Source organism: Pseudophryne corroboree, chromosome 1 (assembly GCF_028390025.1).
Source record: "Pseudophryne corroboree isolate aPseCor3 chromosome 1, aPseCor3.hap2, whole genome shotgun sequence".
NCBI classification, from domain to species: Eukaryota; Metazoa; Chordata; class Amphibia; order Anura; family Myobatrachidae; genus Pseudophryne; species Pseudophryne corroboree.
In genome coordinates, this window is record NC_086444.1 from 315,385,492 (window position 1) to 315,412,190 (window position 26,699).

At 49.4% G+C, this 26,699-nt stretch overlaps 1 protein-coding gene across 1 annotated transcript in view; it reads right to left on the reverse strand.

Annotated features, from left to right (window-relative positions):
• The window catches only part of HIP1R (huntingtin interacting protein 1 related), a 315,167-nt gene that overhangs the window by 223,902 nt on the left and 64,566 nt on the right, over window positions 1-26,699 (reverse strand). The gene's annotated exons all lie outside the window — the stretch shown is intronic.

Genomic DNA, 26,699 nt, shown 5'->3' on the forward strand with positions numbered 1-26,699 from the left:
GTCATTACTATTGTGGAAATTGTGTATAAGGGGCACTACTGTGGGTATTGTATATAAGAAGCACTGTGTGGCATAACGTGCATAAAGGGTACTATTGTGTAGTGCAATGTGAATAAAGGGCACTACTGAGTGATGTAACCTGAATAAGGGTATTACTATGTGGTGTAATATAAATCAGGGGCACTACATGCAGTGTAATATGAATAAGATTGTACTACTAATTTGAACTGGGGGGTACTATTATGTGATCACACTGCTTCTTTGTGAGATCAGTGTCCCTTTATAAAGGTATGGGAACTGGGGCACTAATGTATAGATTGCAGGGAGGTGCCGAAAACACTAGCACTTAATGTGAGGAGGGGAGGGGGAGGGACCACTTCAAGCCCTGGGTGATACCCCAGCACACTGCTTTCCCCATGCGTGTAATCACCTAGTTGTCCCACCCTCCCAACACAGAAAATGTTTTGAGTACCCCTGGGCCTATATTCCTTTGGTACAAAGCAGAATCCAACCTCACAGCTCTAAACATAGGCCAATGTGGATCTGTATAACACCACATTAAGAACTAGGAGCACTTAGCATCAGAGTGATATCCACCAAAATAAAAATATATATATTTTTTATATATAGAGAGAGTGACAGCTGGATCGGCACTCTAAAAATTAGAATATTAATACCCGCGTGCCTTTGTAGAAATTTGTAGATAGCAAGGTAATCTCCCCAACAGAGAGAGTAACACACGGCACTGCAGGATTTGCGAGTAACAAAGGTTTTACTTCACAAATCCTGCATTGCCATGTGTTACTCTCTCTGTTGGAGAGATTACCTTGCTATCTATCTATCTATCTATCTATCTATCTATCTATCTATCTATCTCTCTCTTACGTCCTAGAGGATGCTGGGGACTCCGTAAGGACCATGGGGTATAGACGGGCTCCGCAGGAGACATGGGCACTCTAAAGACTTTAGAATGGGTGTGCACTGGCTCCTCCTTCTATGCCCCTCCTCCAGACCTCAGTTAGATCCTGTGCCCAGAGGAGACTGCGTGCATTACAGAGGAGCTCTCCAGAGTTTCTCTGAAAAAGAATTTGTTAGGTTTTTTATTTTCAGGGAGCACTGATGGCAACAGGCTCCCTGCATCGTGGGACTGAGGAGAGAGAAGCAGACCTACTTAAATGATAGGCTCTGCTTCTTAGGCTACTGGACACTATTAGCTCCAGAGGGAGTCGGAACGCAGGTCTCACCCCGCCGTTCGTCCCAGAGCAGCGCCGCCGTCCTCCTCGCAGAGCCGGAAGATAGAAGCCGGGTGAGTATAAGAAGAAAAGAAGACTTCAAGGCGGCAGAAGACTTCAGATCTTCACTGAGGTAAGCGCGCAGCGGTAACGCTGCGCGCCATTGCTCCCACACGCTACACACACACAGAACGGGCACTGATGGGTGCAGGGCGCAAGGGGGGCACCCTGGGTAGCAATAAACCTCTGGTCGGGCAAAAAAGAGTACATTAGGCTGCGGAGGCAGTAAATGAAGAGATCCCCCGCCATTTTTTTAATATTGAAGCGGGACTGAAGCCTGCCGCTGGAGGGGGCGGAGCTTGATCCCTCAGCACTAACAGCGCCATTTTCTCCACAGAACGCTGCAGAGAAGCTGGCTCCCCAGACTCTCCCCATCTGAACTCGGTGACAGAGGGCTGAAAAGAGGGGGGGGGGGGGGCATGTTTAAGGCGCAGTGAGTGTATAACATTGATTATATATATAAAAAGCGCTATCTGGGTTACTCCAGTGTCACTTTGGCGCTGGGTGTGTGCTGGCATACTCTCTCTCCCCAAAGGGCCTTGTTGGGGAATTGTCCCCTTATAGATATATCCCTGTGTGTGTGGGGGTGTCGGTACGTGCGTGTCGGCATGTCTGAAGCGGAAGGCTCGTCCAAGGAGGAGGTGGAGCAGATGTGTGGTGTGTCTCCGTCGGCAACGCCGACTCATGATTGGATGGACATGTGGCATATGTTAAATGCGAGTGTGGCCTCATTACATAAAAGACTGGACAAAGCAGAGTCCAGGGAGAAAGCAGGGAGTCAATCCACGGATTCGACTGGGTCACAGGGCCCTTCTGGGTCTCAAAAACGTCCCCTATCCCAAATAGTGGACACTGGTACCGACACGGATTCTGACTCCAGTGTCGACTACGATGATGCAAAATTACACCCAACGGTGGCAAAAAGTATTCAGTGTATGATTATTGCAATAAAAGATGTTTTGCATATCACTGATGACCCCTCTGTCCCTGATACGAGGGTGCGCATGTATAAGGAAAAGAAAGAGGTGCCCCCTCGCCGATTTTTCAAGTCGGCATTGCCAGCTTCACCCCCGGAGAGGGAAGTAGTGTTAGCTGCAATTCAAAAGCTGTGTCAACAGCAAGTGGTGGTCAAGGTTTCCCTGGTCCAACAGGGAAAAGGGTATTATTCAACCCTGTTTGTGGTCCCGAAGCCGGATGGTTCGGTCAGACCCATTTTAAATCTAAAATCCCTAAACTGTAATATCCAGCCTGGAAGGGGGGGATTTGATGGTGTCACTGGACATAAAGGATGCATACCTTCATGTTCCCATATACCCCCCTCATCAGGAGTACCTGAGATTCGCTGTACAGGACTGTCATTACCAGTTTCAGACGTTGCCGTTTGGGCTTTCCACGGCCCCGAGGATTTCCACCAAGGTATTGGCAGAAATTATGGTGCTCCTGCGCAGGCAGGGAGTCACAATTATCCCATACGTGGACGATCTCCTGATAAAAGCGAGATCGAGAGACCAGTTGCTGAAGAGCGTGTCGCTCTCCCTAAAAGTGCTGCAACAGCACGGTTGGATTCTGAATCTGCCAAAGTCACAATTGGTTCCAACGACTCGGCTATCATTCCTAGGCATGATTCTGGACACGGAACAAAAGAGGATTTTTCTCCCATTGGAAAAAGCCCAGGATCTCCAGAACATGGTCAGAGACCTGCTAAAACCAAAAAGAGTGTCTGTTCATCAATGCACTCGAGTTCTGGGGAAAATGGTGGCAGCCTACGAGGCCATCCCCTTCGGCAGGTTTCATGCGAGGACTTTTCAGTGGGACCTTCTGGACAAGTGGTCCGGGTCCCATCTACAAATACATCAGAAAATAACCCTGTCCCCCAGGGCCAGGGTGTCTCTCCTGTGTTGGCTGCAGAGTGCTCACCTTCTAGAGGGTCGCAGATTCGGAATTCAAGACTGGGTTCTGGTGACAACGGACGCGAGCCTCCGAGGATGGGGAGCAGTCACACAAGGAAGAACTTTTCAGGGACTATGGTCAAGCCAGGAGGCTTGTCTACACATCAACATACTGGAATTGAGGGCCATATACAACGACCCACGACTAGCGGAGAATCTTCTTTGCGACCTACCGGTTCTGATTCAATCAGACAACGTCACAGCCGTGGCTCATGTAAACCGCCAGGGCGGGACAAGGAGCAGAGTGGCGATGGCGGAAGCCGCCAGGATTCTTCGCTGGGCGGAAAATCACGTAAGCGCTCTGTCAGCTGTCTTCATTCCGGGAGTGGACAACTGGGAAGCAGACTTCCTCAGCAGACACGATCTCCATCCGGGAGAGTGGGGACTTCATCAAGAAGTTTTTGCAGAGATAACAAGTCTTTGGGGAATTCCTCAAATAGACATGATATCGTCACGCCTCAACAAAAAGCTTCGGAGGTATTGTGCCAGGTCAAGGGACCCTCAGGCAGTAGCAGTAGACGCCCTGGTGACACCGTGGGTGTTTCAGTCGGTCTATGTATTTTCTCCTCTTCCTCTCATCTCAAAAATATTGAGGATCATAAGACAAAGAAGAGTGCAGACAATACTCATTGTCCCAGATTGTCCTCGAAGGGCCTGGTACTCAGATCTTCAGGAAATGCTCACAGAAGATCCGTGGTCTCTTCCTCTCAGGGAGGACCTGTTACAGCAGTGGCCATGTGTGTTCCAAGACTTACCGCGGTTACGTTTGACGGCATGGCGGTTGAACACCGAATCCTAGCTGGGAAAGGTATTCCGGAGGAAGTTATCCCTACTCTGATAAAGGCTAGGAAGGAGGTGACGGCAAAGCATTATCACCGTATCTGGAGGAAGTATGTATCTTGGTGTGAAGCCAAGAATGCTCCTACGGAAGATTTCCATCTGGGCCGGTTTCTCCACTTTCTACAGACAGGAGTGGATATGGGCCTGAAGTTAGGCTCCATTAAGGTACAGATTTCGGCCCTATCTATATTCTTTCAGAGGGAATTGGCTTCTCTCTCAGAAGTCCAGACGTTTGTGAAGGGAGTGCTGCACATCAAGCCCCCCTTTGTGCCCCCAGTGGCACCATGGGACCTTAAGGTGGTGTTAAGTTTCCTGAAATCTCACTGGTTTGAACCTCTTCAAACAGTGGAATTAAAATTTCTCACGTGGAAGGTGGTCATGTTATTGGCCTTGGCATCTGCAAAGCGGGTGTCCGAATTGGCGGCCTTGTCCCACAAGAGCCCCTATTTGATTTTCTATGTGGATAGAGCAGAGTTGAGGACACGTCCTCAGTTTTTGCCTAAGGTGGTTTCTTCATTTCATATGAACCAACCTATTGTGGTGCCTGTGGCTACGAGGGACTGGGAGGACTCCAAGTCCCTGGAGAGGTAGTCAGGGCCTTAAAGCTTTAAGTAGCCAGGACGGCTAGGGTTAGGAAAACAGAGGCTCTTTTGTCCTGTATGCAGCCAACAAGGTTTGCGCTCCTGCTTCTAAGCAGACTATTGCTCGCTGGATCTGTAACACGATTCAGCAGGCTCATTCGACGGCTGGATTGCCGTTACCAAATTCGGTAAAGGCCCATTCCACTAGGAAGGTGGGCTCTTCTTGGGCGGCTACCCGAGGAGTCTCGGCATTACAGCTTTGCCGAGCAGCTACTTGGTCTGTGTCAGGTTTGGTTTTGTTTGTGTCCCCGGAGGGGGCGCTAGTGGGTCAGTGGAGGTAGGAGGGAAGAAGTGAGGAGGCTGGATTAAGTTTCTGCGCATGGGTGCAATGATGTTTTATTAACTGTAAGTTCACAAAGGCAGCAGAAATAAACAATAAGGAATGCAATGTAAAATGGTGCAGCGTGAAAGCTGAGAGTCTATGGCAATAGTAATATGACAACTGATGAATAATAACTGATGAGTGATAACTGATGAAATGATAATCTGGTATGGGTACCAGAGTAGTTTTAAACGTGGAGCCAGCATAGATGGTATATACAGCAAACCTGGTAGCAGAGGCAGGAGACTAGCAAAAGTTCACAGTGCAGGTGGTGAGGCACAGGCAGCAAGCAAGCTGCATCACAGGTGAGGTGATGGAATGCACCTGGAGTGAGAGTCTCTACTGCTGAGGCTGAAGCACACTGTGTTGGAGATTAGTGTGAAGCCCGTAAACAAATGCAGGTGTTGCTGAAGCTTGTAGTTCCACGGAGCTGTAAGAAGATAACCAGGAACACGAAGTCACAGGTAGGTAACCAGGAACACGGAGGTACAGGTAGGTAACCAGGAACACAGAGGAATAGGTACCAGATCCAGACACATGGGTCGCAGGAGTGACACAAAGTTCAGGACAACCTCAAGCTCATCCTGCAGCTCCTGATATACCCTTTCATGTGCAGGCATTGGCTGGAGTAGCTTGAGGGGGTGCGGCCAAGCTCCGGATTGGCCGCCGTACTCAGACTGGGAAGGACTGTTATGGCGGCGCCCATGCCGCGGCCCGGCGGGGACGCGGCGTGCTCACACGCGCGCTGATAATATGAGCGCTCCCAGGCCCAGGATGACATCTGGCGACAGGGAGACGGGTGACAGCAGAACGTAGCGCACCGACGGCCAGATGTGACAGTGGTGAGTCGATTCCTGACAGTACCCCCTCCTTTATGGGTGGGCACCGAACACCCACGTGGTTTGGAAGGGTGAGTTTTGTGGAAGACACGGACCAACCTTGGAGCATGGCGTCAGAAGAATTTACCCAGCTTCTCTCCTCAGGACCATACCCGGACCAATCGATGAGGTATTGCAGACGACCGTACCGGCAACGAGAATCCAAAATCCTCTCAATTTCAAACTCTATGCCCCGCTGAGTTCGTATTCTGGGACCAACTGGAAGAGCTCTTTGGAAGCGATTTAGGACTAGAGGTCTGAGGAGAGAGATATGAAAAGCATTAGGAATTCGTAACAAGGAAGGCAATTTGAGCTTGTAAACCACAGGATTGATGACTCTTTCGATGGTGAAGGGACCGATGAAGCGTGGAGCAAACTTCATCGACGGAACCCTGAGCCGGAGGTTCCGAGTGGAAAGCCAAACCCTGTCACCAGGTTTCAGGCTAGGAACTGCACGTCTCTTACGGTCAGCAAAAAACTTGTATCGGTTGGAAGCTTTCTTAAGAGAAGCATGAATCTTCCTCCAGGTAGACGAGAACTGACCCAATACAGCAGTGGCGGCAGGAACATCGAGGTTAGGGAGATCTTGAAAATCAGGAACACGGGGATGTTGTCCATACACAGCGAAGAATGGGGTTGTCTCAGTAGCGGTGTGATAGCGGAAGTTGTGGGCAAATTCGGCCCACGGGAGCAGGTCCAACCAGTCATCTTGAGAAGATGAAACGTAAAGTCTTAAAAAGGTTTCCAATTCCTGGTTTACCCGCTCTGTCTGCCCATTCGACTGAGGGTGGTAAGCTGACGAAAACTTCAGTTTAACTTGCATGGCAGAACAGAGGGCTCTCCAAAACCTCGCTACAAACTGAACACCTCGGTCGGATATTATTTCTGTGGGTAGTCCATGTAGACGGAAAATCTCCCGTAGGAAGATTTGGGCGAGTTTTGGGGCGGAAGGGAGACCCTGGAGAGGAACGAAATGGGCCATTTTGGTAAATCTGTCCACCACAACCCAGATGGTATTATACCCTTGAGAAGAGGGAAGGTCGGAGATGAAATCCATGGACAGGTGTGACCAGGGACGGCTGGGAACAGATAATGGTTGTAACTGACCTGCTGGAGACTGACGAGGAGTCTTGTGCTGCGCACATTTAGGACAGGATGCCACAAAGTCTTTGATGTCAACTTTCATCTTTGGCCACCAGTATGTCTCAGAGAGGAATTTGAAGGTCTTCAGGACACCAGGATGTCCGGTGAATTTGGACTGATGAGCCCAAGACAGCAACTTGGGACGGAGTTCTGGGGAAACAAAAGTCTTACCAGGAGGCGGAGCAGGAAAAACTTGAGACGAAGCGAATACCACTGGACTCAGGATGGAATGCGGAACTGAGTCAGACGTCTCCTCTTCGGACTCCATAGATCGGGACAAAGCGTCTGCTTTGATATTCTGAGAACCTGGGCGGAAATGAAGCTTAAAGTTAAAACGAGAAAAGAACATAGCCCACCGGGACTGGCGAGGATTAAGACACTGGGCTGCCTTTAAATAAAGCAGATTTTTATGATCCGTATAGATGTTGAACGGAAATTTGGCCCCCTCCAAGAGATACCTCCATTCCTCAAGGGCCAGCTTGATCGCCAGTAGTTCTTGATCTCCAATGGAATAGTTAGCTTCTGCAGGGAGGAATTTACGAGAATAAAATCCACAAGGGTGAATCTTCCCATCAGTTCCCTTCTGGGAGAGAACAGCTCCAACTCCTACTGTGGAGGCATCCACCTTCAACTCGAATGGCTTGTCTACATCTGGTTGAGACAAAACTGGAGCAGACATAAAGGCCAGCTTGATTTTCTGAAATGCCGCTAGAGCTTCTTCTGACCAGTTGGAATGATCTGCCCCTTTCCGAGTTAAGCTGGTAATAGGAGCGATGAGAGTTGAAAATCCTCGGATAAACTTCCTATAATAATTGGCGAATCCCAGGAATCGCTGAATAGACTTAAGAGTATTCGGAATGGACCAATTGGCAATGGCTTCCAACTTTGTCGGGTCCATCTGGAGATCCGATCCGGAAATTATATACCCCAGGAAGGGTATGGAAGAAACTTCGAAGGTACACTTGGACAATTTGCCGTAGAGACGGTTCTCACGAAGACGTCGGAGGACCTCGCGGACTTGTAGACGATGAGAAGAGAGATCTTGAGAGAAGATGAGGATATCGTCCAGGTAAACTACTAGATACTTGTACAGAGCATCACGGAAGATTTCATTGACGAAGTGCTGGAACACTGCTGGAGCATTGCTTAACCCGAATGGCATTACCAGGTACTCGTAGTGACCATCTCGAGTATTAAAAGCTGTCTTCCATTCATCACCACTACGGATCCTGATGAGATTATAGGCACCGCGGAGATCTAACTAGTGAAGATGCGGGCTCCCTTGACGCGATCAAACAATTCAGTGATGAGGGGTAATGGATAGCTATTTTTGATGGTAATGTCATTAAGACCCCGGTAGTCAATGCATGGACGTAATCCTCCATCCTTTTTTTTAACAAAGAAAAAACACGCACCTGCAGATGAAGATGAGGGGCGGATGAATCCCTTCTGTAAGTTCTCCTTGATGTATTCGCTCATCGCCTCAGTTTCAGGAACAGATAATGGATACGTACGCCCTCAAGGTGGTTTTTTGCCGGGAATAAGGTCAATGGGGCAATCCCACTCTCTATGGGGCGGTAGAACATCAGCAGCCTTTTCACTGAAGACGTCAGAGAAATCTTGGTAGGCCACAGGAAGACTGGACTGGGTCTTGACTTCAGAAGACCTTATAGGACAAACTTGAGCTAAGCAGGACTGACGGCAATGTGAACCCCAGGAAGTAAGTTGTAACGTAGACCAATCAATCCGCGGATTATGTAATTGGAGCCAGGGCATACCCAACACGATCTCTTGGGTTGCCTGAGGAATAACTAGAAGTTTAATTAGTTCTGAATGCAGGAACCCAACTCCCAGTACCACTGGCTTAGTCTGGTGAGAGATATGGCCCTTCTAAATTCGACTTCCATCCACTGCAGTAATGTAAACTGGATATGAGAGTTTGCAGACAGGCAAACGAAACTTATCTACTGCAGCTTGGGTGATGAAGTTTCCCGCGGCTCCACAGTCTACTAACGCAGTTGCAGATTGGAGTCCAGCCGTAGTCTCTAGAGTCACAGGGAGAATAAGGTCTTGGGATGAAGGAGCTTGTCTGGAAGATCCCAACTTGACTCCTCCTTTGCAAGTCAGGATCTGGCGTTTCCCGAACGCACTGTACAAGAATTGATTTGGTGACCTGTAGCCACACAATAAAGACACAGTCTCTCACGGAGTCTTCTTGACCGCTCCTCAGGGGTTAAGCGGGACCTAATAATTTGCATAGGTTCATCAGAAGGTGGAGGCTGAGATTGTACTGAAGGTACCATTCTTGGCTTGCGAAGTTCACTACGAACACGCTCACTATTACGTTTGCGAATGCGAGAGTCCAACTTGATGCATAGAGAGATTAAATCAGATAATTGCTCAGGAATGTCACGGGTTGCCAGTTCATCCTTAATCCGATCCGAAAGTCCATGCCAGAAGGCTGCTACCAGGGCTTGGTTATTCCACTGGATCTCTGCGGCTAACGTCTGAAACTGGATAACATATTGACCCATACTCCGGGTACCTTGACGAAGCTGAATGAGATCTGCAGAGGCTGATGTTGCACGACCTGGTTCGTCAAAGATGCGTCTGAAGGTAGACACGAATTCTGCATAGTCGTTCATCAGAGGGTCAGCACGTTCCCACAGCGGAGACACCCAACTCAAGGCAGAACCAGAGAGCAACGAGATGATGTAGGCAACCTTGGACCTTGGCGTAGGAAAATTATGTGACAATAATTCAAACTGGATTTCACATTGGTTAAGGAACCCGCGACATAGCTTCGGACTGCCATCATATTTGCTGGGCACGGGCAGGTGCAAGCGTGACACTGGAGCTGATGCAGCCGACATAGGAGAACTCACAGCACTTGCAGGTGCTGGGGAAACTGGAACAGAAGAAACAAGTAAACCCGGCAGGGTTTGTTGCAGTGTATCAATCCGGGAGGACATTCCTTGCAGGAACTGGAACATCTGCTGCTGCACAGCCTCTTGTCCATCCAAGCGGGAGACCAGATCTTGTAAGGCCCCTGACCCCACACTCTGACCACCGTCCGAGTCCATCGGTCCTGAACTTACTGTCAGGTTTGGTTTTGTTTGTGTCCCCGGAGGGGGCGCTAGTGGGTCAGTGGAGGTAGGAGGGAAGAAGTGAGGAGGCTGGATTAAGTTTCTGCGCATGGGCGCAATGATGTTTTATTAACTGAAAGTTCACAAAGGCAGCAGAAAATAAGATTTTACTCACCGGTAAATCTATTTCTCGTAGTCCGTAGTGGATGCTGGGGACTCCGTAAGGACCATGGGGAATAGCGGCTCCGCAGGAGACTGGGCACAGCTAAGAAAGAATTAGGACTACCTGGTGTGCACTGGCTCCTCCCACTATGACCCTCCTCCAGACTTCAGTAAGGATACTGTGCCCGGAAGAGCTGACACAATAAGGAAAGGATTTTGAATCCCGGGTAAGACTCATACCAGCCACACCAATCACACCGTATAACTCGTGATATTATACCCAGTTAACAGTATGAACATAACAGAGCCTCTCAACAGATGGCTCAACCATAACCCTTTTAGTTAACAATAACTATATACAAGTATTGCAGACAGTCCGCACTTGGGACGGGCGCCCAGCATCCACTACGGACTACGAGAAATAGATTTACCGGTGAGTAAAATCTTATTTTCTCTAACGTCCTAGTGGATGCTGGGGACTCCGTAAGGACCATGGGGATTATACCAAAGCTCCCAAACGGGCGGGAGAGTGCGGATGACTCTGCAGCACCGAATGAGAGAACTCAAGGTCCTCCTCAGCCAGGGTATCAAATTTGTAGAATTTTGCAAACGTGTTTGCCCCTGACCAAGTAGCAGCTCGGCAAAGTTGTAAAGCCGAGACCCCTCGGGCAGCCGCCCAAGAAGAGCCCACTTTCCTCGTGGAATGGGCTTTTACAGATTTAGGCTGCGTCAGGCCAGCCACAGAATGCGCAAGCTGAATTGTGCTACAACTCCAGCGAGCAATACTCTGCTTTGAAGCAGGAGCACCCATCTTGTTTGGTGCATACAGGATAAATAGCGAGTCATTCTTCCTGACTCCAGCCGTCCTGGAAACATAAATTTTCAAGGCCCTGACTACGTCCAGTAACTTGGAGTCCTCCAAGTCCCTAGTAGCCGCAGGCACCACGATAGGTTGGTTCAAGTGAAAAGCTGATACCACCTTAGGAAGAAACTGGGGACTAGTCCTCAATTCTGCCCTATCCATATGGAAAATCAAATAGGGGCTTTTGCATGACAAAGCCGCCAATTCTGCCACCCGCCTTGCCGAAGCCAAGGCCAAAAGCATGACCACTTTCCACGTGAGATATTTTAAATCCACGGTTTTGAGTGGCTCAAACCAATGTGACTTTAGGAAACCCAACACCACGTTGAGGTCCCACGATGCCCCTAGAGGCACAAAAGGAGGCTGAATATGCAGTACTCCCTTGACAATGTCTGAACTTCAGGCAGTGACGCCAGTTCCATTTTGGAAGAAAATCGATAGAGCCGAAAACTGGACCTTAATGGAACCCAATTGTAGGCCCATAGTCACCTCTGACTGTAGGAAGTGCAGAAATCGACCCAGCTGAAACTTCTCCTTTGGGGCCTTCCTGGCCTCACAGTACGCAACATATTTCCGCCATATGCGGTGATAATGGTTAGCGTTCACTTCTTTCCTAGCTTTAAATAGCGTAGGGATAACTTCCTCCGGAATACCCTTTTCCTTCAGGATCCGGCGTTCAACCGCCATGCCGTCAACGCAGCCACGGTACGTCTTGAAACAGACAGGCCCCCTGCTGCAGCAGGTCCTGTCTGAGCGGCAGAGGCCATAGGTCCTCTGAGATCATTTCTTGGAGTTCTGGTTACCAAGCTCTTCTTGGCCAACCCGGAACAATGAGTATAGTTCTTACTCCTCTCCTTCTTATTATTCTCATTACCCTGGGTAAGAGAGGCAGAGAAGGGAACACATACACCGACTGGTACACCCGCAGTGTTACCAGAGCGTCCACAGCTATCGCCTGAGGGTCCTTGACCTGGCGCAATATCTTTGTCTTCTGAGAAAGTCTGCTTCTCAGTTGTCCACTCCGGGAATGAACACTGCTGACAGTGCTAACACATGATTTTCCGCCCATCGGAGAATCCTTGTGACTTCTGCCATCGCCATCCTGCTTCTTGTGCCGCCCTGTCGTGTACACGAGCGACCGCCGTGATGTTGTCTGACTGGATCAGCACTGGCCGGTGTTGAAGCAGGGGTCTAGCCTGACTTAGGGCATTGTAAATGGCCCTTAGTTCCAGAATATTTATGTGTAGGGAAGTCTCCTGACTTTTCCATAGCCTTGGAAGTTTCTTCCCTGTGTGACTGCCCCCCAGCCTCGAAGGCTGGCATCCGTGGTCACCAGGACCCAGTCCTGTATGCCGAATCTGCGGCCCCCTAGAAGATGAGCACTCTGCAGCCACCACAACAACGACACCCTGGCCCTTGGAGACAGGGTTATCCGCCGATGCATCTGAAGATGCGACCCGGACCACCTGTCCAACAGATCCCTCTGGAAAATCCTTGAATGGGACCTGGCGAATGGAATTTCTTCGTAAGAAGCTACCATCCTTCCCAGGGCTCGCGTGCATTGATGCACCGACACCTGTATACGTATAAGGAGGTCTCTGTCTAGAGACAACAACTCCTTGGACTTCTCCTCCGGGAGAAACCCTTTTTATCCTGTTCTGTGTCCAGAACCATACTCAGGAACAGTAGACGCGTCGTAGGAACCAGCTGCGACTTTGGAATATTCAGAATTCAGCCGTGCTGTTGTAGCACTTCCCGAGATAGTGCTACTCCGCCGAACAACTGCTCCCTGGACCTCGCCTTTATAAGGAGATCGTCCAAGTACGGGATAATTATTTCGGCCATTACCTTGGTAAATACCTCGGTGTCGGGGACAGACCAACGGCAACGTCTGGAATTGGTAATGACAATCCTGTACCACAATTTTGAGGTACTCCTGGTGAAAAGGGTAAATAGGGACATGCAGGTAATCATCCTTGATGTCCAGTGATACCATCCAGGCTTGCAATAATCGCCCTGAGCGATTCCATTTCGAACTTGAACCTTCGTATATATAAGTGTTCAAGGCTTTCAATTTTAGAATGGGTCTCACCGAACCGTCTGGTTTCGGTACCACAACATTTTGGAATAGTAACCCCGGCCTTGTTGAAGGAGGGGTACCTAGATTTCACCTGCTGGAAGTGCAGCTTGTGAATTGCCGCCAGTACTACCTTTCTCCGAGGGCAGCAGGCAAGGCTGAGGTGAGGTAACGGCGAGGGGGAGTCGCCTCGAACTCCAGCCTGTATCCCTGTGATACTATTTGCAGAACCTAGGGATCCACCTGTGGGCAAACTCACTGGTCTCTGAAGTTCCCGAGACGCGCCCCTACCGCACCTGTCTCCACCTGTGGAGCCCCAACGTCAAGCGGTGGACTCAGAGGAAGCGGGGGAAGATTTTTGATCCTGGGAACTGGCTGCTGGTGCAGCTTTTTCCTTCTTCCCTTGTCTCTGTGCAGAAAGGAAGCGCCTTTGACCCGCTTGCTTTTCTGAAGCCGAAAGGACTGTATCTGAAAATACGGTGCCTTCTTAGGCTGTGAGGAAACCTGAGGTAAAAAAAAAAAAAAAAAAAAAAAATTTCTTCCCAGCTGTTGCTGTGGATACGAGGTCCCAGAGACCATCCCCAACAATTCCTCACCTTTATAAGGCAGAATCTCCATGTGCCTTTTATAGGCAGCATCACCTGTCCACTGCCGGGTTTCTAATACCCTCCTGGCAGAATGGACATTGCCTTTATTCTGGATGCCAGCCGGCAAATATCCCTCTGTGCATCCTTTATATATAAGACAACGTCTTTAATATGCTCTATGTTAGCAAACTATTTTCCCTGTCTTAGAGTATTAATATTATCTGACAGGGTATCAGACCACGCTGCAGCAGCACTATTTATGCTGAGGCGATTGCAGGTCTCAGTATATAACCTGAGTGTGTATATACAGACTTCAGGATAGTCTCCTGCTTTTTATCAGCAGGCTCTTTAAAGGTGGCCGTATCCTAAGACGGCAGTGCCACCTTTTTTGACAAACGTGTGAGCGCCTTATCCACCCTAAGGGATATCTCCCAACGTGACCTATCCTCTGGGGGGAAAGGGTACGCCATCAGTAACTTTTTAGAAATTACCAGTTTCTTATTGGGGGAACCCACGCTACTTTACACACTTCATTCATTCATCTGATGGGGGAACAAAACACTGGCTGCTTTTTCTCCCCAAAAATAAAACCCCTTTTATGTGGTACTTGGGTTTATGTCAGAAATGCGTAACAAATTTTTTATTGCCGAGATCATGTAACGGAAGTTCCTAGTGGATTGTGTATATGTCTCAATCTCGTCGACACTGGAGTCAGACTCCGTGTCGACATCTGTGTCTGCCATCTGAGGTAACGGGCGCTTTCTTGAGCCCCTGATGGCCTTTGAGACGCCTGGGCAGGCGCGGGCTGAGAAGCCGGCTGTCCCACAGCTGTTTTACATCATCCAGCCTTGTAAGGAGTTGACATTGTCGTTTAATACCTTCCACCTATCCATCCACTCTGGTGTCGGCCCCACAGGGGACGACATCCCATTTATCGGCCCCTGCTCCACCTCCACGTAACATTCCTCATCCCACATGTCGACACAGCCGTACCGACACACAGCACACACACAGGGAATGCTCTGACTGAGGACAGGACCCCACAAAGTCCTTTGGGGAGACAGAGAGAGAGTATGCCAGCACACACCAGAGCGCTATATAATGCAGGGATTAACACTATAACTGAGTGATTTTTCCCCCAATAGCTGCTTGTATAAACAATATTGCACCTAAATTTAGTGCCCCCCCTCTCTTTTTAACCCTTTGAGCCTGAAAACTACAGGGGAGAGCCTGGGGAGCTGTCTTCCAGTTGCACTGTGAAGAGAAAATGGCGCCATTGTGCTGAGGGAGATAGCTCCGCCCCTTTTTCGCGGACTTTTCTCCCGTTTTTTTATGGATTCTGGCAGGGGTATTTATCACATATATAGCCTCTGGGGCTATATATTGTGATATATTTGCCAGCCAAGGTGTATTTATTGCTTCTCAGGGCGCCCCCCCCAGCGCCCTGCACCCTCAGTGACCGGAGTGTGAAGTGTGTATGAGGAGCAATGGCGCACAGCTGCAGTGCTGTGCGCTACCTTGGTGAAGACTGATGTCTTCTGCCGCCGATTTTCCGGATTTCTTCTTGCTTCTGGCTCTGTAAGGGGGGCCGGCAGCGCGGCTCCGGGACCGAACACCAATGGCCGGTTCCATGCGGTCGATCCCTCTGGAGCTAATGGTGTCCAGTAGCCTAAGAAGCCCAAGCTACCACCAGTTAGGTAGGTTCGCTTCTTCTCCCCTTAGTCCCTCGCTGCAGTGAGTCTGTTGCCAGCAGATCTCACTGTAAAATAAAAAACCTAACATATACTTTCTTTCTAGGAGCTCAGGAGAGCCCCTAGTGTGCATCCAGCTCGGCCAGGCACAGGATTCTAACTGAAGTCTGGAGGAGGGTCATAGTGGGAGGAGCCAGTGCACACCAGGTAGTCCTAATTCTTTCTTAGCTGTGCCCAGTCTCCTGCGGAGCCGCTATTCCCCATGGTCCTTACGGAGTCCCCAGCATCCACTAGGACGTCAGAGAAAATAAGATTTTACTCACCGGTAAATCTATTTCTCGTAGTCCGTAGTGGATGCTGGGCGCCCATCCCAAGTGCGGATTGTCTGCAATACTTATATATAGTTATTGCCTAACTAAAGGGTTATTGTTGAGCCATCTGTTGAGAGGCTCAGTTATATTTCATACTGTTAACTGGGTATAGTATCACGAGTTATACGGTGTGATTGGTGTGGCTGGTATGAGTCTTACCCGGCATTCAAAATCCTTCCTTATTGTGTCAGCTCTTCCGGGCACAGTATCCTAACTGAGGTCTGGAGGAGGGGCATAGAGGGAGGAGCCAGTGCACACCAGATAGTACCTACTCTTTCTTTTAGAGTGCCCAGTCTCCTGCGGAGCCCGTCAGAAATAAACAATAAGGAATGCAATGTAAAATGGTGCAGCGTGAAAGCTGAGAGTCTATGGCAATAGTAATATGACAACTGATGAATAATAACTGATGAGTGATAACTGATGAAATGATAATCTGGTATGGGAACCAGAGTAGTTTTAGACGTGGAGCAAGCAGAGATGGTATATACAGCAAACCTGGTAGCAGAGGCAGGAGACTAGCAAAAGTTCACAGTGCAGGTGGTGAGGCACAGGCAGCAAGCAAGCTGCATCACAGGTGAGGTGATGGAATGCACCTGGAGTGAGAGTCTCTACTGCTGAGGCTGAAGCACACTGTGTTGGAGATTAGTGTGAAGCCCGTAAACAAATGCAGGTGTTGCTGAAGCTTGTAGTTCCACGGAGCTGTAAGAAGATAACCAGGAACACGAAGTCACAGGTAGGTAACCAGGAACACGAAGTCACAGGTAGGTAACCAGGAACACGGAGGTACAGGTAGGTAACCAGGAACACAGAGGAATAGGTACCAGATCCAGACACACGGGTCGCAGGAGTGACACAAAGTTCAGCACAACCTCAAGCTCATCCTGCAGCTCCTGATATACCCCTTCATGTGCAGGCATTGGCTGGAGTAGCTTGAGGGGGTGCGGCCAAGCTCCGGATTGGCCGCCGTACTCAGACTGGGAAGGACTGTCATGGCGGCGCCCATGCCGCGGCCCGGCGGGAACGCGACGTGCTCACACGCCCGCTGACAACATGAGCGCTCCCAGGCCCAGGATGACATCTGGCGACAGGGAGACGGGTGACAGCAGAACGTAGGGACCCCGGACGGAGTCCGCACCGACGGACAGATGTGACAGTGGTGAGTCGATTCCTGACAGTCGGGTTCAAACACTTTTGCTAAATTCTACAAGTTTGATACCCTGGCTGATGAGGACCTTGCGTTTGCTCAGTCGGTGCTGCAGAGTCATCCGCACTCTCCCGCCTGGTTGGGAGCTTTGGTATAATCCCCATGGTCCTTACGGAGTTCCCAGCATCCTCTAGGACGTAAGAGAAAATAAGATTTTAAACCTACCAGTAAATCTTTTTCTCTTAGTCCGTAGAGGATGCTGGGCGCCCGTCCCAGTGCGGACTGCATCTGCAAGACTTGTATAGAGTCAGAGGTGGAACTACCGGCAGTGCAGGCAGTGCACTGCACTGCACTGGGGCCCGCCTCTGTCCAGGGGCCCAAGCATGTAATGAGTCAAACTGACTCATTACATGCCGCTGTGCGCTGCAGGCAACCGCTGCCCGCAGCGCACAGCCGCCCGGAGATAGGAGCTGAGCAGCGGTACAGACGGGGGAAGGAGGAGGGAGCCGGAGGACGGAGCCGCAGCAGCGCTTTGTTACTGGTGGAGGCGCTGCTGCTGCTGCTCCTCTGCTTCCCTATAGGCTGTCTTCCGAGAACAGCCTATAGGGAAGCAGAGGGGCAGCAGCAGCAGCGCCTCCACCAGTAACAAAGCGCTGCTGCGGCTCCGTCCTCCGGCTCCCTCCTCCTCATTCTCTACTGCCCGGGAATCGTCGTCTGACGCAGCTGCACCGAGGAGCCTGAGGGTAAGTATAATTCTTCTTTCTTTCTTTCTTTCTTTTTCTTTCCTTCTTTCTTTCTTGTGCCTGCCTGCCGCAATGTGTAAAAAGGGGGGACTACCTGCCGCAATGTGTAAAAAGGGGGGACTGCCTGCCGCACTGTGTAAAAAGGGGGGACTGCCTGCCGCAATGTGTAAAAAGGGGGGACTACCTGCCACAATGTGTAAAAAGGGGGGACTGCCTGCCACTATGTGTAAAAAGGGGAATCTGCCTGCCGTAATGTGTAAAAATGGGGACGCTGTCTGCCGTAATGTGTAACAAGGGCACGCTGTCTGCCGTAATGTGTAAAAAGGGCACGCTGTCTGCCGTAATGTGTAACAAGGGCACGCGGTCTGCCGTTATGTGTAAAAAGGGGTAATCTGCCCGACGCTATGTGTAAAAATGGGGAATCTGCCTGCCGTAATGTGTAAAAAAGGGGGGCTGCCTGACGCTATGTGTAAAAATGGGGAATCTGCCTGCTGCTATGTGTAAAAAGGAGGAATCTGCCTGCCGTAATGTGTAAAAATGGGGACGCTGTCTGCCGTAATGTGTAACAAGGGCACGCTGTCTGCCGTAATGTGTAACAAGGGCACGCTGTCTACCGTAATGTGTAAAAAGGGCACGCTGTCTACCGTAATGTGTAAAAAGGGCACGCTGTCTGCCGTAATGTGTAACAAGGGCACGCGGTCTGCCGTTATGTGTAAAAAGGGCACGCTGTCTGCCGTTATGTGTAAAAAGGGCACGCTGTCTGCTGTAATGTGTAAAAAGAGGAATCTGTTCGCTGTAAGGTGTAAAAGGGTCTCTACCTGGTGTAGTGGTGCTACTGTGCGGCGTAATTTGAATAATGGAGACTACTGTGTTGGTATTATTTTGTGGCCACACCCCTTCCCCACGAAGCCACGCCACTATGTATTTTTGCGCGCGCCTACGGCGCGCACTGCCCCCGGGGTGGACTTGGATGGGGGGGGGGGGGGCCCAAAGCATTTTGTCGCACCTGGGCCCACCGCTTGCTTGTTCCGCCACTGTATAGAGTTGTTGCTTTCATAAGGGTTATGTTACATTTGGAATCGGTCTTTGACTGATACTGTTTTTTTGTTCATACTGTTAACTGGTTGCGTGTATTCCAGGTTATATGGTATGATTGGTGTGGGCTGGTATGAATCTTGCCCTTAGATTAACAAAATCCTTTCCTCATATTGTCCATCTCCTCTGGGCACAGTTCTCTAACTGAGGTCTGGAGGAGGGGCATTGAGGGAGGAGCCAGTGCACACCCATACTAAAAGTTCTTTATAGCGCCCATGTCTCCTGCGGAGCCCGTCTATACCCCATGGTCCTTACGGAGTCCCCAGCATCCTCTACGGACTAGGAGAAAAAGATTTACCGGTAGGTTTAAAAATAAGATTTTACTCACCGATAAATCTATTTCTCGTAGTCCGTAGTGGATGCTGGGGACTCCGTCAGGACCATAGGGGGAATAGCGGCTCCGCAGGAGACAGGGCACAAAAAGTAAAAGCTTTTGGACCTAGGTGGTGTGCACTGGCTCCTCCCCCTATGACCCTCCTCCAAGCCTCAGTTAGGATACTGTGCCCGGACGAGCGTACACAATAAGGAAGGATTTTGAATCCCGGGTAAGACTCATACCAGCCACACCAATCACACCGTACAACTTGTGATCTGAACCCAGTTAACAGCATGATAACAGAGGAGCCTCTGAAAAGATGGCTCACTACAACAAAAACCCGATTTTGATAACAATAACTATGTACAAGTATTGCAGATAATCCGCACTTGGGATGGGCGCCCAGCATCCACTACGGACTACGAGAAATAGATTTATCGGTGAGTAAAATCTTATTTTCTCTAACGTCCTAAGTGGATGCTGGGGACTCCGTCAGGACCATGGGGATTATACCAAAGCTCCCAAACGGGCGGGAGAGTGCGGATGACTCTGCAGCACCGAATGAGAGAACTCCAGGTCCTCCTCAGCCAGGGTATCAAATTTGTAGAATTTAGCAAACGTGTTTGCCCCTGACCAAGTAGCTGCTCGGCAAAGTTGTAAAGCCGAGACCCCTCGGGCAGCCGCCCAAGATGAGCCCACTTTCCTTGTGGAATGGGCTTTTACAGATTTTGGCTGTGGCAGGCCTGCCACAGAATGTGCAAGCTGAATTGTACTACAAATCCAACGCGCAATAGTCTGCTTAGAAGCAGGAGCACCCAGCTTGTTGGGTGCATACAGGATAAACAGCGAGTCAGATTTCCTGACTCCAGCCGTCCTGGAAACATATATTTTCAGGGCCCTGACTACGTCCAGCAACTTGGAGTCCTCCAAGTCCCTAGTAGCCGCAGGCACCACAATAGGTTGGTTTAGGTGAAACGCTGAAACCACCTTAGGAAGAAATTGAGGACGAGTCCTCAATTCCGCCCTATCCGAATGAAATATCAGGTAAGGGCTTTTATAGGATAAAGCCACCAATTCAGATACTCGCCTGGCAGAAGCCAGGGCCAACAACATTACCACTTTCCATGTGAGATATTTTAATTCCACCGTGGCAAGTGGCTCAAACCAATGTGATTTTAGGAATCCCAAAACTACATTGAGATCCCAAGGTGCCACTGGGGGCACAAAGGGAGGCTGTATATGCAGTACCCCTTTTACAAAAGTCTGAACTTCAGGAAGTGAAGCCAATTCTCTCTGAAAGAAAATCGACAAGGCCGAAATTTGAACCTTAATGGACCCTAACTTTAGGCCCATGGACAGTCCTGTTTGCAGGAAATGTAGGAAACGACCTAGTTGAAATTCCTCTGTCGGGGCCTTCTTGGTCTCGCACCACGCAACATATTTTCGCCAAATACGGTGATAATGCTGTGCGGTTACATCCTTCCTAGCTTTAATCAGGGTAGGAATAACTTCATCTGGAATGCCTTTTTCCTTCAGAATCCGGCGTTCAACCGCCATGCCGTCAAACGCAGCCGCGGTAAGTCTTGGAACAGACAGGGTCCCTGCTGAAGCAGGTCCCTTCTTAGCGGCAGAGGCCACGGGTCCTCTGTGAGCATCTCTTGAAGTTCCGGGTACCAAGTCCTTCTTGGCCAATCCGGAGCCACTAGTATAGTTCTTACTCCTCTCCGTCTTATAATTCTCAGTACCTTGGGTAAGAGAGGCAGAGGAGGGAACACATACACCGACTGGAACACCCAAGGTGTTACCAGAGCGTCCACAGCTATTGCCTGCGGGTCTCTTGACCTGGCGCAATACCTGTCTAGTTTTTTGTTGAGGCGTGACGCCATCATGTCCACCTTTGGTTTTTCCCAACGGTTCACAATCATGAGGAAGACTTCCGGATGAAGTCCCCACTCTCCCGGGTGTAGGTCGTGTCTGCTGAGGAAGTCTGCTTCCCAGTTGTCCACTCCCGGAATGAACACTGATGACAGTGCTATCACATGATTTTCCGCCCATTGCAGAATCCTTGCAGCTTCTGTCATTGCCCTCCTGCTTCTTGTGCCGCCCTGCCTGTTTATGTGGGCGACTGCTGTGATGTTGTCCGACTGGATCAACACCGGCTGACCCTGAAGCAGAGGCTTTGCTAGGCTTAGAGCATTGTAAATTGCCCTTAGTTCCAGTATATTTATGTGAAGTGAAGTCTCCAGGCTTGACCACACTCCCTGGAAGTTTCTTCCTTGTGTGACTGCTCCCCAGCCTCTCAGGCTGGCATCCGTGGTCACCAGGATCCAGTCCTGAATGCCGAATCTGCGGCCCTCTAGGAGATGAGCACTTTGCAGCCACCACAGAAGAGATACCCTTGTCCTTGGAGACAGGGTTATTTTCTGATGCATCTGAAGATGCGATCCGGACCATTTGTCCAGCAGATCCCACTGAAAAATTCTTGCGTGGAATCTGCCGAATGGAATCGCTTCATAAGAAGCCACCATTTTTCCCAGGACCCTTGTGCATTGATGCACTGACACCTTTCCTGGTTTTAGGAGGTTCCTGACTAGCTCGGATAACTCCCTGGCTTTCTCCTCCGGGAGAAACACCTTTTTCTGGACTGTGTCCAGAATCATCCCTAGGAACAGCAGACGTGTCGTCGGAATCAGCTGCGATTTTGGAATATTTAAAATCCACCCGTGCTGTTGTAGTACTTCTTGAGATAGTGCTACTCCGACTTCTAACTGTTCTCTGGACCTTGCCCTTATTAGGAGATCGTCCAAGTAAGGGATAATTAATACGCCTTTTCTTCGAAGAAGAATCATCATTTCGGCCATTACCTTGGTAAAGACCCGGGGTGCCGTGGACAATCCAAACGGCAGCGTCTGAAACTGATAATGACAGTTCTGTATTACGAACCTGAGATACCCTTGGTGAGAAGGGCAAATCGGGACATGGAGATAGGCATCCTTGATGTCCAGAGACACCATATAGTCCCCTTCTTCCAGGTTCGCTATCACTGCTCTGAGTGATTCCATCTTGAATTTGAACCTTTTGATATAAGTGTTCAAAGATTTTAGATTTAAAATCGGTCTCACCAAACCGTCTGGTTTCGGTACCACAAACAGTGTGGAGTAATATCCCTTCCCTTGTTGTAGGAGGGGTACTTTTATTATCACCTGTTGGGAGTACAGCTTGTGAATGGCTCCCAATACCGCCTCCCTGTCGGAGGGAGCTATTGGTAAAGCAGACTTCAGGAACCGGCGAGGGGGAGTCGTCTCGAATTCCAATTTGTACCCCTGAGATACTACTTGCAGGATCCAGGGGTTCACTTGCGAGTGAGCCCACTGCGCGCTGAAATTTCTGAGACGACCTCCCACCGTACCTGAGTCTGCTTGTAAGGACCCAGCGTCATGCTGAGGACTTGGCAGAAGCGGAAGAGGGCTTCTGTTCTTGGGAAGAAGCTGTCTGCTGCAGTCTTTTTCCCCTTCCTCTACCCCGGGGCAGATATGACTGTCCTTTTGTCCGCTTGCCTTTATGGGAACGAAAGGACTGATGCTGAAAAGACGGTGTCTTTTTCTGTTGAGAGGTGACTTGAGGTAAAAATGTGGATTTCCCAGCCGTTGCCGTGGTTACCAGGTCTGATAGACCGACCCCAAATAACTCCTCCCCTTTATACGGCAATACCTCCATGTGCCGTTTTGAATCCGCATCACCTGACCACTGTCGCGTCCATAACCCTCTTCTGGCAGAAATGGACAGCGCACTTACTCTTGATGCCAGAGTGCAAATATCTCTCTGTGCATCTCGCATATATAAAAATGCATCTTTTAATTGCTCAATAGTCAATAAAATACTCTCCCTATCCAGGGTATCAATATTCTCAGTCAGGGAGTCCGACCACGCCACCCCAGCACTGCACATCCAGGCTGAGGCGATTGCTGGTCGCAGTATAACACCAGTATGTGTGTATATACTTTTAAGGATATTTTCCAGCCTCCTATCTGCTGGCTCCTTAAGGGCGGCCGTTTCTGGAGACGGTAACGCCACTTGTTTTGATAAGCATGTGATCGCCTTATCTACCCTAGGGGGTGTTTCCCAACGAGCCCTAACCTCTGGTGGGAAGGGATATAGTGCCAATAATTTTTTAGAAATTAGCAGTTTTTTGTCGGGGGTAACCCACGCTTCATCACACACTTCATTCAATTCATCTGATTCAGGAAAAACTACGGGTAGTTTTTTCACACCCCACATAATACCCCTTTTCGTGGTACTTGCAGTATCAGAGATGTGCAAAACCTCCTTCATTGCCGTGATCATGTAACGTGTGGCCCTACTGGAAAATACGTTTGTTTCTTCACCGTCGACACTGGAGTCAGTGTCTGTGTCTGGGTCCGTGTCGACCCACTAAGGTAACGGGCGTTTTATAGCCCCTGACGGTGTTTGAGACGCCTGGACAGGCACTAACTGAGCTGCCGGCTGTCTCATGTCGTCAACAGTTTTCTGTAACGTGCCGACACTGTCACGTAATTCCTTAATTACGGCCATCCATTCAGGTGTCGACTCCCTAGGGGGTGACATCACCATTATAGGCAATTGCTCCGCCTCCACATCATTTTCCTCCTCATACATGTCGACACACACGTACCGACACCCAGCACACACACAGGGAATGCTCTGATAGAGGACAGGACCCCACTTAGCCCTTTGGGGAGACAGAGGGAGAGTTTGCCAGCACACACCAGAGCGCTATATATGTATAGGGACAACCTTACAATAAGTGTCTATCCCTTATAGCTGCTTATATCTGTTATTTTGCCAAATAAGTGCCCCCCTCTCTTTTTTACCCTGTTTCTGTAGTGCAGGATGCAGGGGAGATTCTGGGAGCCTTCCTACCAGCGGAGCTGTGTGGGAAAAATGGCGCTGTGTGCTGAGGAGATAGGCCCCGCCCCCTTCACGGCGGGCTCTTCTCCCGCTTTTTTCTGGAAAACTGGCAGGGGTTAAATACATCCATATAGCCCAGGAGCTATATGTGATGTATTTTTTGCCAAATAAGGTAAATTCATTGCTTCCCAGGGCGCCCCCCCCCAGCGCCCTGCACCCTCAGTGACCGAAGTGTGAAGTGTGCTGAGAGCAATGGCGCACAGCTGCAGTGCTGTGCGCTACCTTATGAAGACAGGAAAGTCTTCTGCCGCCGATTTATGGACCTCTTCTTGCTTCAGCATCTGTAAGGGGGCCGGCGGCGCGGCTCCGGGACCCATCCATGGCTGGGCCTGTGATCGTCCCTCTGGAGCTAATGTCCAGTAGCCAAGAAGCCCACTCCACTCTGCACGCAGGTGAGTTCGCTTCTTCTCCCCTTAGTCCCACGCTGCAGTGAGCCTGTTGCCAGCAGGACTCACTGAAAATAAAAAAAAACCTAAGTACTTTTACTTCTAAGCAGCTCAGGAGAGCCACCTAGATTGCACCCTTCTCGGCCGGGCACAAAGATCTAACTGAGGCTTGGAGGAGGATCATAGGGGGAGGAGCCAGTGCACACCACCTAGGTCCAAAAGCTTTTACTTTTTGTGCCCTGTCTCCTGCGGAGCCGCTATTCCCCCTATGGTCCTGACGGAGTCCCCAGCATCCACTTAGGACGTTAGAGAAATCTTATTATCCACACACACAAGAACAATATTTTCAAATATATGAAATGTTTAATATTAAAACAATGCACAACATCAGTATTTTATAGACTTATAAATAACTACATTTATAACATAATAAAACAGAAAGCCCACTCATACGGATCCAATAAGCCTGAATGAAGAAGCACAGACAACCATGATCACCAGCAAATCAATTGTTTGTGACATTGGCCCTCATTCCGAGTTGTTCGCTCGTTCTTTTTCATCGCATCGCAGTGAAAATCCGCTTAGTACGCATGCGCAATGTTCGCACTGCGACTGCGCCAAGTAACTTTACTATGAAGAAAGTATTTTTACTCACGGCTTTTTCTTCGCTCCGGCGATCGTAATGTGATTGACAGGAAATGGGTGTTACTGGGCGGAAACACGGCGTTTCAGGGGCGTGTGGCTGAAAACGCTACCGTTTCCGGAAAAAACGCAGGAGTGGCCGGGGAAACGGTGGGAGTGCCTGGGCGAACGCTGGGTGTGTTTGTGACGTCAACCAGGAACGACAAGCACTGAAATGATCGCACAGGCAGAGTAAGTCTGGAGCTACTCTGAAACTGCTAAGTAGTTAGTAATCGCAATATTGCGAATACATCGGTCGCAATTTTAAGAAGCTAAGATTCACTCCCAGTAGGCGGCGGCTTAGCGTGTGTAACTCTGCTAAATTCGCCTTGCGACCGATCAACTCGGAATGAGGGCCATAGTTTGTCCAAAGTATCTGTGTCTATCCAGATAATTAACAGGCAGGTTTATTAATCATCTCAACAAAACAAGTGACCCACATCAGGGCAGAGATGATTGACAGTTTTTATTAGTGTAGATAGCACATAAGCAGATGCTCATTAGATCATTTAGGTGCCACTTTAATTATTTGTTCTATTAACTTAATCCAGACCCCTTTGTCTCCTTATTACCACCCCATTATTTACAAAGCTCAAAGAGGTTTCCAATTGTTAATAAACAATGTAGTGTCTCTTGAATAGTTCTCACCCATGTACAGTTCTTGTACCATTTTACAGAAGTCTTATTTTTTTTTCCAGTGCTAAATGTAGCCAATATCTTCCTGTATCTAAATTCATTTCTCCAGTATCTGCAGCCAGTTCCCTCAATAGGGAAGGTATTGGGATACTGGCGTTTGGGATGCAGGCAGTCACAATACAGACAGCATCATACTGACACTCAGGTAAGGATGCTACCCCCTAATCTCTAACCTCCCTGACCCTCCTTACCCCCAGCCTGACCCTAACCCGACCCCCCTTCCTCCTTCCATCTTACCTCTCAGCAGTCCCAGCATACTTACATTCGGGATCCCGGCGCCAGCACTACGATCCATATCGGGATTCCAGCATCGGGATTCCGGCTGCTGGGATACTACCAGGATGCCCCTCTATAGTCTACCACATTTACTTTTCTTTTTTTTTTTTAAATTGTTTATTTTAATTTTCAGGGTATAAACTTTACATGTTACAAACATTACTGCAGCCTCCCCCCTTTCTTGGGGTGGGCTGTTCTGTCTAATATTACATTACCGATAACAGAAATATAACCTTATAATAAGGAACATGTGGTTCCCACAATGCAAAGATACAGCAAAGAGTTATGTCTCAGGGTGTACAGAGACTATTCAAATGGGTGGGGACCGACACACAGGTTCGTAATTATGACTGTAGGAGGGTAGAGACTAGAGAGATAGAACCTGAGAGGCGAGAAAAAGAGACAGGGGAGATGGGGAGGGAATAGAGTAGGAGGAGAGGTGACAGGGTTAGGGAAATGCCGCTGGTACGCCCCCGTTTTGCGCTGGTACGTG